Here is a 16,058-nt window from a genome sequence, read left to right as displayed (position 1 = left end):
CAGACAGGGAAAATGTCCTATGGAAAGGGACAAAAGGACTTTCAAAAAGGACAGAAAAGCTGTGGGCGGTGTGGAAAAGGGCCGCCACACTCCCTGAACAACTGTGCTGCACGAGATGCTGAGTGCAGGAAATGTAGGAAGAGGGGGCATTTTGCAGCCGTTTGCAAGTCGGGCAGAGTAGGTGCAGTGCTGGAGGCAGAGGAAGAGGGGACACTTTTCCTGGGTGCAGTGTCCACAGGGAGGAAACCTGCATGGACGAAAACACTGAAAGTGAATGGACAGGCACTTACCTTCAAGCTGGATACAGGTGCGGACGCAACCGTCATCCCAAGCGCTGCCTACTCCGAGAGACTGCATGGCCCACTCACCAAAGCATCCATACCACTGTGTGGACCCAGCAACGAACCACTTCAGGTCAGAGGTCAGTTTAATGCAGTAATGACATACAAAGACAGGACAACAGTACAGCCTGGGTGCATCCCAATATGTGTCCTTGCCTCCTCCACTTGTGCTTGTCTCCTCGTCCCTCCTCCTGGCCCCTCCTCCGTGGAGAAAACGATAAAGTTTCCCAGCTGTCAGCCTCGCCACAACAACTTTTGAGGGACTGTTTTTCATTCACCATCCCAATTGCAAATGAGAAAAACACTTTACAATTGAGCTTTTGCAAGATATTGAAATATAATGCTGTTGTCAGTGATGTCATCATGACGAGAAGCAAGTGGAGGAGGCAAGGTCACATATTGGGATGCACCCCCTGTCTATGTGGTGCAAAAGCTAGCAACACCACTGCTGGGTCTGCCAGCCATTTCAGACCTGAAATTGATTCATGTAGTGGACAGTGTAGTTGAGTCTGAGAATGACATGAAGAAACAGTACTCCGAGGTCTTCACAGGACTGGGCTGCCTCACAGGAGAGTACAAAATCAAATTAAAGGACAATGTTAAGCCCTTTGCACTGTCGCTACCACGTCGTGTACCTCTGCCACTGCACGACAAGGTCAAGGAGGAGCTCCAGAGAATGGAGAAAATGGGTGTGATCGTGCCCATAGAGGAGCCTACAGATTGGTGTGCGGGCATGGTCGTGGCTCCGAAGCCCAACGGGAAAATCAGGATCTGCTCCGACATGACTCGCCTGAACGAGTACATCTGCAGAGAGAGACACATCCTGCCAGCTGTCGACGAAACCCTGGCCAAGCTGGCTGGGGCCACAGTGTTTTCGAAGCTGGATGCTACAGCTGGATTCTGGCAGGTACCCCTACATCCACAATCAGTCCCACTCACTACATTCATCACGCCATTCGGGCGATACTGCTACAAGAGACTGCCATTCGGCATATCGTCAGCACCTGAGCACTTCCAAAAACGGCTGACACAGATGTTGACAGGGCTAGAAGGGACTGTATGCCATGCTGATGACATCCTGGTCTTCGGGTCAACTCGAGAGCAACATGACCAGAGGCTGCACAGGGTGTTGAGGCGGCTCCAGGAACACACTGCATGAAAAGAGGAATTTGTGGATGAGTTTTGCACCTTAAATTGCCTCATACCTCAAGCCACAGCATTTGCGGCTCCCCCATGCCCCCCTCCCATCCCCTTCTTAGAAGAGCCTTTAATATGTAAATGCCAGTGATCAGGTCGGGAGCTGCCCCAGTCAATTTCAAGTGGGGTGGGGTGGGGTGAGGTCAGGTGGGTGGGAGGGAGTGGGGGGTCGGCAGGCCTGTTTCTAGGATTTTGGGGTCCCTAGGCAACGGGATTGTTGGGGCCCTAGGGCATTTTTTGGCCTTTTACTAAAATGTGTGTGTGTCTGTGTCTGTGTATGTGTAGGCTATGTTTTTTCACGCTGCCCAGTGGTGTTTTTCAGAATCACTAACCATTAAACCAGGGATACGGAACCTATGTCTCGAGGGCCCTTGAGGCCGTTTTATCCGGCCCCTGATATCATTATAATGTTTTGCAACTTCACAGGAATCTTAGAAATTACATTTCCAATGCAATTAAGTTAGCCTATATTCAGGGGACATAGAAAAGGTGGGGACTGTTTTAAAGGTGTCTACCTTTAAAGATGTCTATATGTCTATATAGGCCTAAAGGTGTCTATATAGGCCTAAATTTTATGGGGAAATCCTGATTTGTGTTCATAGTACGGCCCCCGGAGGATTTTATGACCATGGTAGGAATTTGAAGTGGCCCCTCGAATGAAAAAGGTTCCCCACCCCTGCATTAAACATTTCTACTAGCCACAGCTTCGCTGTCAGTACATTTTATTATGATACTATAAGCTCAGAAATTAAGTTAATCAAACAATTCGATCTGTGCTATAAACATTTAAATGAGAATAGGCCTAGGCTATCAAAATAGAATCATCTGAATGATCTTTCTTGGACATACATTTTGAAGTGACCCTTCGAATTAAAAAGGTTCCTCAGCTGCTTTTGAGGAAAAACATCAATGTGCTTGGCCACTCTGGTTTTTAAATGGTATTTATTCTGAACTAAAGCAAGGATTGTTCAAGTTAGTTGAAAATAGACCGTCTCTGGTTAAATTAGTTCTACACCAAGCCTTTAGGTGGCAGTAAAACGAATTGGCACAATGCGAATTCCACACACAAGCCACAAAGAAGCCATCAGCCGCGGTCAACAGCACCTTCCTGATTGAACAGAACCACGCGTTGTCTGTGTGGTTTACAAGTTTCTTGGCGATATGGGGGGAAAGTTCCTCACATACCAACGGAAAATGGGCTTCATATACATGTAAGTACATTTTACTCAACTGTGGTTTAAAGTTTCAGTACTCAAGAGCGATTGAATAGCTCATCTGAACACAGATCCGCCAATGTTGCTAAGTTATGGCACAGCCGCTTTACATAGCTGGTAGCTCAAGTCCCCTCAATGTGACTACACTAGTTGCTGCTGTACGCTAGGAAATTCTGATGACTTGCGAGCATCGTAATGACAAAATGCTGTGGTGAAACAGTGAATATGTTAACTATACTTGTTGATGGTAAATTGTTTGACATTGCTCGTTCTCAGTTGCCTTTCCCCTGCCTAAAGATAGACAAAGGCTACCGTTGGCATGCTATTGCGTTAGCTCATCAACTAGATGTTGGGCACTGCTCATTTTTCACGTCTGCCCGGCATTTCGCTGATGAACTAACGCTTAGACGCCTTGCCAATGTATTTTACAGCGGCAAAAATGCATCTAGGCGACGTTGGAAAGACTGGTGTGCCGTCTGGGTATGTTGGTTTTCAGTGCTGGGCAGTAGCGAAGCGACTAGTTTAATTACATTCTCTAGTAGCTTGGTCGTAGCGTCACTACTATGTATCGAGGGCATACAGACTCCCAACGGAGTTCGCTCCCGGACGTGCGGTCCCCGGTGTTTCTATCACTCCCGGACTTGCGGTCCCCACCCGATTATATTTCACGTATTATCATATACTGCCACATACAAGCAATTTAGGGTTAGGTTTAGGTTTAGGGTTAGGGTTAGGTTTAGGTTTAGGGTTAGGGTTAAGGTTAGGGTTAGGTTTAGGGTTAGGGTTAAGGTTAGGGTTAGAAACAAAAAACTAACATCAACAAGATAACTGGCTCCGTAATATGGCGGTGGTACCGTTAGTCTGGCTAGTGGGAGCGAGATGAAATGGGAGTGTAATGAGATGGGAGCGTGAATCTGGGAATCGTATCGAGTAGCTAACATCCATTGAAACACCTTGCCCTTTCACCAAACCGACCAATTCTTCCATGTTGCGTTCTATATTATGAAAGCTAACCGTGAGAAGTTCTGGCGGCAGCTCTCAGTAACGCGAGCCCAATGTATCAGCGCGAGCTCAATATCGACCAGAGTGGTCAAGTTGAGCACGCCACCCCGAAATCAATGTGAAATACCCTGCCATTTGCAACAGTAGGCAACCTGTCCTTTAAAAGTATGGGTCCTCAAAACAGCACTTGTTGCACAAATAAGTGTAGATGGCCTCTTCAAGAAATTGAAATTATGTATGGTCACTTTTTCTTATTGTTTCACGTGGAGGTCTACTGACCTTGTCTAAATAATGTAGGCTAGTTTATGTCCATGTATTATATTAGGACCCAAGGTTAATGGGTTATTCTATTTACCATGTTTTCACAGGCTGCTGTCTCATATGGCGAAGACGAGTCACCTGAAGGCCTAACTCGCCATAGAAGACTGAAAGAATGTAAGATTAACTTCTTTGTGACCAATATGACTTGCTCATTGATACATTTGCTATGTCAATATGAGGTGCATGGCAAAATATTTAATTTATTTGTCTCGCTTTTAGGAGCTGTAGAAACAACAGGGTGTTCTTTTTCAGGGTATTCTTTTTTATAGAACTGGACAGGTCATTTATTCGTTCCCCTTGTTTTTTGAAGTGTCCTGCAGGATGCTGTGTCCTGCAATCCTGTGTGCTGTGCTACAGACGCGTGTGGAGGTCAACCCAAAATGGGCACAGTCTCACCACAGAAGAGTGAAAGAGGGTAAGCTTAACCTATAGCCTACGTCAGGGTCGGGGAACGTTTCTCATTCGAAGGGCCGCTTCAAATTCATCCGAGGGGCCGTAAAAGTCTTCCAAGGGCCGTACTATGAACACAAACCAGGATTTTCCCTTTCACTTTAGGCCTATATTGAAGGCAGCCACATTTAAACAAATGCCACCTTCTTCAGGTTCCCTGAATATAACTTAATTGTATTGCAAATGTATTTTCTAAGATTCCTTTACAAAATATGTCATATTTCATGTGAAGCTGAATAGCATTAAAATTATATCGGGGGGGGGGCAGATAAAACTGCCTCAAGGGTCGCAAACGGCCCTAGAGACATAGGTTCCCCACCCCTGGCCTACATTGTCAATATGACTTGTGCTACTTTATAGATAAGTAATCAATGCTGTGCATTGCTATGTTTTGATTTATTTTCTTACATCCTACAGATCCTGGCAGGGAGACGGTAGTGTCCTGCAGAATGGTGATGGGCCAATCTTACAAGAGACCACAGAAAACTGATATAGTGTAAGATTATCCCTGTTGGGCTCAATAGGTCTTGCTTATTGACATATTTGCTATGTCAATATGAGGTGCATGGTAAAGTATTTATTTATTTGTCTCGCTTCTAGGAACTATAGAAACAACAGTGCCTGCTGCAGTATAACGAGGACACCCTGAGCAGAGAGCTCCAATAGACCCAGGTCCAGTGTCTTGGCAGGGTGAAATGGCACTGATATGGGTATGTACTAATGTCAGTTAAAATGAATGAATGAATTAATTCTCATATCTGAATAATGTGAACACTGGATTTACCACACACACACACACACACACACACACACACACACACCCTAGGCCTAGATGATTTGGACCCAAGGTTACTTTTACCACAGCTCTGGCACATCAATTTTCATTTGTTTAATAACTGGTCAGGTAATTTATTCATTCCCCTTGTTTTTTTTTGTTTTTTTTGTAGTGTCCTGCAGGATGCTGTGTCCTGCAATCCTGTGTGCTGTGCTACAGACGCGTGTGGAGGTCAACCCAAAATGGGCACAGTCTCACCACAGAAGAGTGAAAGAGGGTAAGCTTAACCTATAGCCTACGTCAGTGGTGGGGAACCTTTCTCATTCGAAGGGCCAATTCAAATTCACCCGAGGGGCCGTAAAAGTTCTCCAAGGGCCGTACTATGAACACAAACCAGGATTTTCCCCTTCACTTTAGACCTATATTGAAGGCAGCCACAACAAACACCACCTTCTTCAGCTTCCCTGAATATAACTTAATTGTATTGCAAATGTATTTTCTAAGGTTCCTTTACAAAATATGTCATATTTTATGTGAAGCTGAATAACATTAAAATTATATCGGGGACCAGATAAAACGGCCTCAAGGGTCGCAAACGGCCCTCAAGACATAGGTTCCCCACCCCTGGCCTACATTGGCAATATGACTTGTGCTACTACTTTATAGATAAGTTCTCAATGCTGTGCATTGCTATGTTTTGATTTATTTTCGGTAACACTTCCAAATAAGGGGCCATAATTAACAGCAAAGTAGCTATAACCTAATATTTTAGTAAGGGTTAATAATCATTACTTAACACCACATTAGACACATATTAATTGTTATTAATGTATAAATCAAACATTAGCAAGCAGTTATTTAACTATTATATAACTATTACCTTGTGTTACAAGTTCATAGCATAACAATTATTTAACTAATAGATAAGTAAGGGTACAGTAATAGTTAAGTAGCTATTAGGTCATACTTAACTAAGGACCAAAATTAACACTTACTTAATACAAAAGTAAGGCATAACTAATGAATAAATAATACAGGAATATTGTCTGTAGATTGAGTACCCATCATGCACTGCACTTCTTGGAGCTAATATTCTCAGACATTAACTTAATTATCACAAAGGAATGATTTAGTTTCGCTTCAAAACTATTACTCTTCATAATGTTCTGCTTTTATTGTAGGGTTTTTACCATTAAAACTAATAAGTGGTATATCTCATCACCCCACCATCATTGAGAAGTGTACGTCCAATCCTTGCTATATAATGGCTCCTGTTGCCATTATTACAGTGATTTGAACGAGTGAAAACTAGACACCACAGTAGATTAATTACTTAACTATTAGGTATGCGCAGCCAACTCTATTATAAGGGTCCCAAACACCAATATCTATGGATTAATTAACCATTAGTTATCCGCAGCCAACTCTAATATAAGGGTCCCAAACACCAATATCTATCCATTAATTAACCATTAGTTATCCTCAGCCAACTCTAATATAAGGGTCCCAAACCCCAATATTTATGTATTATTTATCCATTAGTTATGCCATACTTTTGTATTAAGTAAGTATTCATTTTGGTCCTTAGTTAAGTATGACCTGATAGCTACTTAACTATTAACTGTGCCCTTACTTATCTATTAGTTAAATAATAAAATGCTATTGTTATCTAATAGTTAAGTAACTGCTTACTAATGCTCAACATATGCATTAATAACAATTAGTATGTGTCTAATATGGCGGATTATTAACCCTTACTTAAGTGTTAGGTTATAGGTACTTTACTGTTAATTATGGCCCCTTATTTGGAAGTGTTACCTTATTTTCTTACATCCTACATATCCTGGCAGGGAGACATAGTGCATGAGACCATAGAAGACTGAAATAGGAGATTATCCCTGTTGGGCTCAATATGACTTGCTTATTGATATATTTGCTATGTCAATATGAGGTGCATGGTGAAGTATTAATTTATTTGTTGTTTCTACAGCTCCCAGAAGTGAGACTGAGTGCCTGTTGCAGTATGACGAGGACGCAGTGACCAGAGACCTTCAGTAGACCCTGCTGGCATGATTGGCGTCTGAAGAACATGAAATCAACAGCAATGTTTATAATGTTGTACATACCTGTATAGTCTGTATTAAAAGGCAGTACCTGTAGTATTTTTCCTCTTACTTTCATATTACCACATATTTACTATGAATTGACAACTTTTACTAAAATCCATTTTTGTATGTGCCCTGACTAAAACTATCCTTAAACCTAACCTGTCAGAGATGTAACAACAACCTGCTCTTAGCAATGTGGCAGCAGTCTACTTGGATGCAGCGGGGAACATAGAACCCTTTTTTGAAAAAGCATTGTATGTTTCTGAGTTTTATGAATTGTGCCCTTCCCAAACATCATGCATAGGCTAAGCGTATCTATGACACGCTGATTTGAACTCACTATCGCGTGTGTCCAATACGCATTTTCAAGTTAAGTCGTGCGCAGAAACATTACTTCACTGACAGGTTAGGTTTAGGGGTGGTTTTGGTTAGGGCACAGCAAAACATATTTGCGTTTAGTAACAGAAATGCGCTGTGACAAAACAAAATCGCCGACACGGCGGGAAAACTGCGCAAACCTCGTCAAAAGTGCATGAAAGCCCTTTACCGTTGCGTTGAGGAGCACGCTTTGAATTCAAAATGCGTCGCACCATGCACTAGCGTGCGATACGTACGCTAAAGCATGATGACAGCCTGCCCAAACTTTACTTGTCGGCAATGAAATGTTTCCTAGTTGTACATTTGTGACCTGAGTGCTGTGTACATCACTGCATAGTATATTGTTTGCAGGATATGTGTGTAGTTGCATGGTTCTTGTCAAAGTGTGTGTACATTGTTTGGTGTGATATTAAAAGCGTTTTTAAAAAAAAATTCATTTCATTGATTTTCATTTTATCAATAAATTCACATCATGCATGCTAAAGCCCCATCACAGTGCAGCCTATAATGATGTGAATATAATGATGTGAATATACAAAGTAAAATCAACCTAGGTATATTATTAATAATAATTTTTGCATAATTATACGGACCTACTGTATACGGTCTGCATAAATTAATCCAACGTGACCAATAGAAGGTCGTAGCTGCTAACCAATAGCGCAGCTCTTTTACTTTGAGTCACGTGTCTTTTTCGTCCAATAAGAGCAAGGCTAGTCCGCGTTCCGGGCTGGCTGTCATTGCCTTTCATGTGGTAATCGTTGGGCCATTAACACCCTGCTGTGAGACCTGTTAGCGGCTCGCGATTCGCTTCCGGGCGATTTAGGTGTCATCAAAATTGTTAGTTTTGATTCTCTCAAGCGCTCAAAATCAGACGAAAGTTAGGCAAGTCCGTGGACGATTAGGGACGAGTTCATTGTCACAAATCCCCCTTTGCGTGCTGTGACAGGGGCTGACACTGAACAGTGATAAGTGCCAGTTCGCCGTCAGCGAGGTGGCGTTCCTGGGCCACATCGTCGGCGAGAGGGGCATACAAGCAGATCCAGCAAAGATCAAAGCCATCACAGAGATGCCCACCCCCAAGGATGCTGCGGACGTAAAAAGGTTTGTGGGCATGGTCAACTACGTGGGCAAGTTCTCCCCACGTATAGCACAGCTCACTCAGCCACTTCGAGACCTGCTCAAATCAGACACAGACTGGGTGTGGGGCAGTGCACAGCAGAGAGCATTCGACGAGCTGCGCAGAGAACTCAGCTCACCATCAGTCCTGGCCCAGTACTGTCTGAACCGAGAGACTATAGTAGCAGCAGATGCTTCATCCTTTGGGCTAGGGGGAGTGTTATCACAGAAGCAGCAGTCTGGAGAGTGGAGGCCAGTAGCCTTCATATCTCGCAGCATGACAGACACGGAGCGTAGATACGCCCAGATAGAGAAGGAAGCGCTGGCGCTGACCTGGGCGTGCGAGCGTTTTCAGTCTTACCTGATAGGGAAGGACTTTTTAATACAGACTGATCACAAACCTCTGATTTCCCTGCTGGGCAGTAGGGCATTGGATGACCTACCACCCCGCATCCTGAGATTCAGGCTGCGGCTGCTTCGCTTCACATACACGATCGAGCACGTGCCTGGAAAGAAGCTGGTCACAGCGGACGCTCTCTCCAGGGCACCCATCCAAGCGCCGCCTACGCCAGAGGACAAGCAGCTGGAGGAGGATGTGTGTGTCTCCATCAACACTATCATGGAGCACCTGCCAGCATCAGAGCAGAGGTTAGTGCAGATCAGAGCGGCACAAGATGCAGATGATGTGTGTAAAAGACTGAAATGTATGGTGCAAACAGGTTGGCCCCGGAACAAAAAGGCACTTCCACCACAACTGCAGCTGTACTGGCAGTACCAACAGGACCTGCTGGTGGCAGACGGACTGCTGATGAAAGGCGAAAGACTCGTCATCCCAGCCACACTGCAGGAGGAAATGCTGGCCAAGATCCATGAGGGTCACCAAGGTATGACAAAGTGTGTGGCCAGAGCGCAGCAGTCAGTGTGGTGGCCAGGTCTGTCCAAACAGATCAAGGAGAGGGTGGGAAACTGTGTAACGTGTGCACAGGACGCCCACAATGCACCAGAGCCACTGCTGACAACCCAGCTGCCAGAGAGGCCATGGCAGCGTGTGGCAGTGGATCTTTTTCAGTGGGAAAATGCAATGTATCTTCTGTGCATAGACTACTACTCACGCTACATAGAAGTGGCAAATCTAACCTCCACCACCACAGCTCACGTGACAGGCAAGCTGAAGGCGATCTTTGGCCGTCACGGTGTCCCAGAGACCGTTGTCAGTGACAACGGCCCCCAATTTTCTGCAGCGGAGTTTGCAGCCTTCGCCAGAGACTACGACTTCGTACACACAACCAGCAGTCCCCGCTACCCTCAAAGTAACGGAGAGGCTGAGAGGGCGGTGAGGACGGTGAAATCGCTTCTGAAGAAGGGAGAAGATCCCCACAAGGCGCTCATGGCCTACAGGGCCACTCCGTTGGCGCACGGCTCGTCCCCGGCACAGCTGCTGATGGGCCGCAACATCAGGACGCCCTTGCCGGTCAGCGAGGGGAAACTTCAACCTGCGTGGCCTGACCTGCAGGCCTTCAGAAGGAAAGACCAGGAGGTAAAAGAGCAACAGGCCTCCTGGTTCAACAAAAGACACAACACAAAGGCAAGACCAGCACTCAGGCCAGGACAAAAGGTCTGGGTGAAGAACTCAAAAGAGACAGGTACGGTGAGTGGTCCAGCTCAGACACCCAGGTCATACAACATTGACCTGCCCTCAGGCACCCTGAGGAGAACCCGATCTCATATCAGGGTCGTTCCACAACCAGAGACAAGAGTGGGCCGGACCATCCGACCACCAAACAGACTGAACCTGTAAAACAAAAGCTGTGGTTTGGAAAACAGGGCAAAATAAACCCTGCACAGCTTGGGGAACCGGGCAGTCTACCCCGACCCCTAGGTAAACAAACTGATTTAAATGAACAGTTCATGAAAAAAAAAAAATGAAATGAAAGTTCATGAGAAGAGAAAAGAAAAAGAAAACATGAAATGAAAGTTCATGAGGAGAGAAAAGAAAAAGAAAACATGGAATGAAATTCAATGTAAATGATTTGTGTGATAATTAACTAAAGGGGGGAGATGTAATGTTGGAATGATATTCAATGTAAATGATTTGAGGATAAGTAACTAAAGGGGGGAGATGTAACGTGAGCGTTGAATAGGTTCTGTGTGTTCCTCATCAGATACCATAGGTTAAGGACCCCACAGGAAGTGGGTGTGGTTCTGTATGTATATACGTTATGATCTATGTGATCAAGGTCATTAATTAAATGGTTGACAGTCTCCAGTGTCTCGTGTCCTCAGTCCAGTCACAGCTAATATAATAGTACTTAGAAAGTACGTATTAGTACAAACACAACGAAATTGCATTCATGCCTCACCCGTGCAAGAGGGCAGCCTCCAATGGCGCTTGAAAGGGAGCAGTGCGGTGGGATGGTACCATGAGGCTCGTACGAGATACCACAACGGCTACATGCACATTTAGACAGCAATGCATTTTGGTTGAAAATGTTGCATAATGGTTAGATTTCTTCTCCAACTTACCAAATTTCAGTCATGCTGCGCCAACCAGGTGACATGTCACATGGTGTCAAACTATCGCGGGACGAATGCGACTGCAGTCCAGCCTTAGCCTAGAAATCTAGACGCCCCTAGCGACCGCAAATTGAATTTGCTCCCGGGGGCAGTCTAGCGGACCCCGGTCGTTTTGCGAGGCTGAAAGTTATCCGATGACAGGGCCAATCAAATCGCGAGGGGGGCCGGGCTACCTAGTAAACAGGAAACTTTCTAAGAAGAAGCATGGTGTCCGTCCGTGCTACGTACAGCACGAAAGTGTTTACTTAATTTAAAAACCCTGGATGATAATACATTATTCTAACGTTATTATCAGACCACTCCTGTAGGTGTAGAATGAAATTGCTGCCCCAATTTCTAACAAGACACGTGCCATTAAAAACGAGTCATTTGGGAGCTTTGGAAGTCTTTGAGTAGCTTACTAAATAGATGGGAATGACACCGAGTCTACCAAGCTAGTGGCTAGCTAACCTGTCGTCAACAACACAGACCTAGGTATCCAGGTTAGGGTTAGGTTAGGGTTAGTCTTAGAAAAAAAAACTAGGGTTAGAAACAAAAAACTAACATCAAAAAGATAACTAGCTCCGTTATATGGCGGTGGGATCGATAGTCTGGCTAGTGGGAGCGAGCTGACCGGGGAGCGTCCTGCGTTGGGAGCGACAATCCGGGAAAGTTATGGGTAGCTGGCTAGCTAACGCCGAACATGCCATGTTGACAACAATCATAAATATAACCATTTAACAAGCCCCAAATTGCTCGACATTTTGCTGATTGATCAAGGAGGGTCATGTGGTTGAAAACGAGGCATTTTTGAACTGTATAAGTGAAAACACGATTTATTAGGAAACTTGTTTGTGGCTGTGGTCATCACACAAATTCACTGCTACGACGGCTGGAAGTTGCCACTTCACCTACAAAGAGGCCCTCGCTAGTGGCTAGCTAACCTGTCGTCAATAACAGAGCTAGGTATCCAGTCTTGTATTATATGCCTGCCCCAAATTCTAATAAGATCCATGTCATTAAAAACGAGACATTTGGGAGCTTTGAAAGTCTGCAAGTCGCTTACTAAATAGATGGGAATGACACCTGGTCTACCGACCTAGCGGCTAGCCATGTATTAGTTATGGGTATACAGCTAGCTAGCTAACACCGAACATGCCATGTTGACAACAATCATAAATATAACCATTTAACAAGCCCCAAATTGCTCGACATTTCGCTGATTGATCAAGGAGGGCCATGTGGTTGAAAACGATGCATTTTTGAACTGTATAAGTGAAAACACGATTTATTAGGAAACTTGTTTGTGGCTGTGGTCATCACACGAATTCACTGCTACGACCACAGACCTGTATTAACCTAGACTGGCAATGGGCGGTTCTAGCCAGTGGCAGCTTTTCGGATTGTACGGGCGCAGCCATCTTTGCCTTTTTCGCGCCCTGTGGGCTCCTCCCACAGACGTAGCCCCGCCTAGTGGAGACTATCGCAGCTGTGTGCCATAGGAATGCATACGATTTCAAACGGTGATTACAACGTTATCAAAGTGGGTTTCAATCATTTTTTGTAAGATTTTGACAAGTCGTAACGTCTAAATTCTCACTCCAATAATGAAATAACCCTCACTACCTCCAAACGTTTTATTAGAGAGCCTGAAGCTGAGCGGTCTTGCCAGATAGGGCGGTTTCCCGCCCAATCGGGGCCGTTGAGGAAGGCGGTCTGTGGGTAAAAATGGACGAACATAATCAGTGTTATCTGGCAACCCCGAAGCCGACTGTTTTCGTTGCCGCTTATGCAGGTTTGTGGATATTTGTGACACTGAATCGGCCATGCTTACGTGTGTAAAGCTTATTTTATGTACTTAACTCAGATGTAATGACAACTGTGTATATTGGTATGTATATTTCTTAAATAAGCCGTACGTTTTCAGTGAAGCTACCGGTAACTGTGCTATTATTAATACCCCCCCCAAGGACGCTGAAGGTAACCTAGCAACAACACGGCACAGCACATTGCAGCTGTGAAAATAACGAGCCACTTGAGAGCGAGACTTTTCTAGAACATTAATTTATACTAGAGCTATTGTTCTAAAGACGTTACACATGGCCTGGTCCAACTTAACTAGTGAACCAGTGTTGCAAAAAAAAATATTTTTAAAAAAACCCATCGGTGCATGACGTCATTACGTAATTACGGGAGTCTCCACTAAGATGGCGGACTACGATTCTGCGGCTCTGAGAAATCCGAAAATTTCGAGGGGTATTGCCAGTCTAGGTACAGGTCTGTGGCTACGACGGCTCGAAATTGCCGCTTCAACTACAAAGGGGCGTGTCGCGTGTAGGAGACAGCTGTGACGTTACACAGAAGTGTGTGGGGATTGGTTGTTTGCCATCCAATTGCGTGACGTTGAGTGCTGAAGCCACAGACATCATATATGAAGACTAGATACGTCATCGCGTTTTTCAAGCTCGTCCGCACAGGTCGGCCATATTAGCGCAGCCTAAACTCTCCACAGAGCCTCCGTTACACCTGAAGTTAACTGAGGAATTCAGACGTTGAGATGCTGAAATATGTATGCTGTTATTTCGCTGAAATATTGACACGTGTATATAAATAGTACGGCTCCCTAAAACTTAAGTGCAGACTGAGGTAAAACGCACAGGAGAGCAGTATGCTTCCCACTTATTTATTTGTCAAAAAATAGAGATGGACCAATAGCAAGTACACATTTTAACCGTTGTTGTGCATTACGTTGATGGAAGGCATATATTAATCGCATTTGCATCAAATTAAAGGCGACAGATGAGGTACTGGAAGACAAGATTACATCGCAACAATTTCATTCTAAGCGTCATGACTCATTTTGAACACAGGGTGGAGCTGTCGAGCCCAAAGCAGAATGTAGCACATGGGACCGTTTAATTGTTATTTTACTCAAAATATAAAAGAATAATAAATGCATTTGTTTATGGGATCTATTTAATTACTTGAATAAGCCTACTAAACCATATTATACATGATTGTAGGCCCATGTAGGCCTACATTATAATGTAATGTAATATAATATAACGTGAATATTAATCACTATGCAGTATCAACATAACACTTACGTTCGGATTTTTTTATACTGTATAACAAACCAAGCCTTTCGAAAATACACGTAAATTTGAGGGAATTATGTCCATCTGAAGAGTATGGATCACCCAAAACTCAGTGCAACTGGTTGAGCCAACAGGCTGCTCTATCATGGCCGCCATGCGCGGAAGTTCGACTTGCATGACGGGAACGCTGATGGCGCATCTAGTCTTCATGTATGATGTCTGTGGCTGAAGCAACCGTTTATCCCACCCACACTCCCGCCCAGCCCTCCTAGACCCTGGTACAGCTTTTTGCTGTACGGGTCTGGCTGCGCTAGGCTAGTCCAGCCTTGCAACCCCTGCAGTTGCTTGTCCCCGTTGATGCTCGTCTGCAGACCGCCTCCAAGGTCACGCGCCCATGAACTGGTTGGTCAACAACTCACTCGTGTCTATATGCGTCTTGTCTCACACCCCTACACAAGTTTGCACTGCTCCCCACTTAACCTCTCCTCTCCACCTGTCTCCCCACACCTCACACATGGTGTGTTAGTAGATCAAACTGGTGCGAGCTCATCGTCTCCTGCATATTTGTGGCCGCCTTTAAATGCACTGAATTTAATACCACCCACATCGTGACAACTTATTCTCGCTCACGTGGTTTGTCAACATCAACCGTTGCCAACAAACTCAAATAAGCCTATTAGTCGGGGAGGAACGGTAGCCTACCATGCACCCCCCCCACAACAAAACGCCATATGATTTTTTTTTATCGTCAAGATGTCCTGAATAAGAATTTGAGTGGTAACAGTAATATAACTCACTCCCACTATACTTTTTCACATCATATTGTATATGACCCCAGAATGCTCAATGCATTCTAGTAGTACACTGCCAAGTCCTCTAGAGCCATGATTCAGTTGGTTATCATAGCTTATGATATACCATATGAAAGCTTGGAGTCTGCAGTATACATATATTAAACTGTATTTGGTGTAGCTTTTTGCATAGCAACGGTTGCTAGGCAAAGCATCTTCCTTAGCAACCAACATCAGTGACACGTTCCTCTGTGATTACATTGCGCTATGATGTCTGGATCTAGACCACTTTTCCAAGGTTCAACATGACTTGTTTAAACCTCCAAGATGTCCTTAATAAGAATTTGAGTGGTAACAGTAATATAACTCATTCCTACTATACTCTTGTACATCATATTGTATATGACCCCAGTACGCTCTATACGTTTTAGTTCTATGTAGTAGTAAACTGCCAAGGCCTCTACAGCCATTTTGCAGTTGGTTATCATAGTTTGTTATATACAATATGAAACATTGGAGTGTGTAGTTTATGAAACCCAAGATGTCCTTAATAAGAATTTGAGTGATAACAGTAATATAACTCATTCCTACTATACTCTTGTACATCATATTGTATTTGACCCCAGTACGCTCTATACGTTTTAGTTCTATGTAGTAGTAAACTGCCAAGGCCTCTACAGCCATTTTGCAGTTGGTTATCATAGTTTGTTA

General features: G+C 44.3%; 1 long non-coding RNA gene across 1 annotated transcript; it reads left to right on the top strand.

Moving 5' to 3' along the window:
* The first annotated feature begins 2,501 nt into the window (after positions 1-2,501).
* On the top strand, positions 2,502-7,459 carry LOC134466231 (uncharacterized). The gene is made up of 7 exons (XR_010038246.1): positions 2,502-2,749; positions 4,123-4,189; positions 4,386-4,490; positions 4,943-5,021; positions 5,126-5,235; positions 5,473-5,577; positions 7,291-7,459. It is a non-coding gene; the product is annotated as an uncharacterized LOC134466231 (long non-coding RNA).
* The last annotated feature ends 8,599 nt before the right edge of the window (positions 7,460-16,058 follow it).

Source organism: Engraulis encrasicolus, chromosome 16, assembly GCF_034702125.1.
Source record: "Engraulis encrasicolus isolate BLACKSEA-1 chromosome 16, IST_EnEncr_1.0, whole genome shotgun sequence".
Classification (NCBI taxonomy): domain Eukaryota; kingdom Metazoa; phylum Chordata; class Actinopteri; order Clupeiformes; family Engraulidae; genus Engraulis; species Engraulis encrasicolus.
This window is presented reverse-complemented; position numbering and strand designations above follow the sequence as displayed.